Source organism: Camelus dromedarius, chromosome X, assembly GCF_036321535.1.
Source record: "Camelus dromedarius isolate mCamDro1 chromosome X, mCamDro1.pat, whole genome shotgun sequence".
NCBI classification, from domain to species: Eukaryota; Metazoa; Chordata; class Mammalia; order Artiodactyla; family Camelidae; genus Camelus; species Camelus dromedarius.
The window spans coordinates 112,784,036-112,785,164 of record NC_087472.1 but is presented as its reverse complement, the minus strand read 5'-3'; the positions used below and the strand labels follow the sequence as shown (position 1 = coordinate 112,785,164).

The 1,129-nt window shown below is 47.3% G+C and overlaps 1 non-coding gene across 1 annotated transcript; it reads left to right on the top strand.

Annotated features, from left to right (window-relative positions):
* Window positions 1–816: 816 nt before the first annotated feature.
* On the top strand, window positions 817–889 carry TRNAV-CAC (transfer RNA valine (anticodon CAC)). Its single transcript has one exon. It is a non-coding gene; the product is annotated as a tRNA-Val (tRNA).
* Window positions 890–1,129: the final 240 nt, after the last annotated feature.

Sequence of the window (1,129 nt, the reverse complement as noted above, 5' to 3'; positions counted from 1 at the left end):
AATATGCCTTACTGTCTCCCTCTCTGATGGCCTCCATCCGCCTGCCTCCCGACCGAGCCAGTGATAAGGAATTCCGTTTCCAGGATAAGAGCAACCGGCGTATTTGATGAGGTCCCATGAATGAGGCCACCACAAGCATGCTTCCAAAGCTGGGGGAAAAAAAATGCCTCTAGACATATGATTGTATTTATATATTTTAATATATTTAGGCTTTGAGGTGGTTTTTTTTTTTTTTTTCCTGGACTCTAGGTGTCCCTGGGCTGGTGGCTGCCTCACTCCCGTCTTGGCCTCTGTCTCCACGTGGCTTCTCCTCCGTGTCTGTGTCTCTCCTCTTCTGTCTCCTATAAGGACGCTGTCACTGGATGTAGGGCCACCCTGATCCAGGGCGATTTCATCTTGACTCTTACATCTAATTACCTCTGCAAAAGCCCTCATTCCAAATAAATTCCCGTGCACAGGTCTCTGGAATCAGGGTGTCAGTATATCCCTCTGGGGCCACCATTCAACCCACTGCACTACAGGCAGGATTAGTGGGCACAGGCTGCTTGGTGCTTTGATGGTTTGTGGACTACTTTTGGGATGGGAGGGCACCTTCCCATTTAAAGCTCCATCCTACAGAACGTAGCCCTTGCTGAAGCCTCTCCTTTTATGATCTTCCACGTGTGGACTCCTTATTATTGATGCCTTTTCCTCGCTCTGGGACGTCTACATGACTGCTCACTCACCAAGGAGTATTTCAAACATCACCAGAGTTAATTATATCAACACTAGCACTGGTTTTTTCATCAATGCCCTTGTACTGAAACCAAACAGAAGGGAGGGCAGAGCTCAGTGGTAGAGCGTGTGCTTCACAGGCACGAGGTTCTGGGTTCAATCCCCAGTTCCTCCATTAAAACAAACAAATAAATAAACCTAGTGACCTCCCCCCCAAACAAAAACAAAACAAAGCGCGTGTGAAACCAGAGCAACAGCACAAGGAGCAATGGAACATCAGATTGTAAAAATCTAGGTGACACTCCCCGCTGGGCAACATCATGTACTAATGGTCACTGAAAGGTTCGAGTAGCCAATGGGTGACTAGGAGTTTCTGCGGAGGATTTGCTCATTAATATCACTAGATATTTGCCCA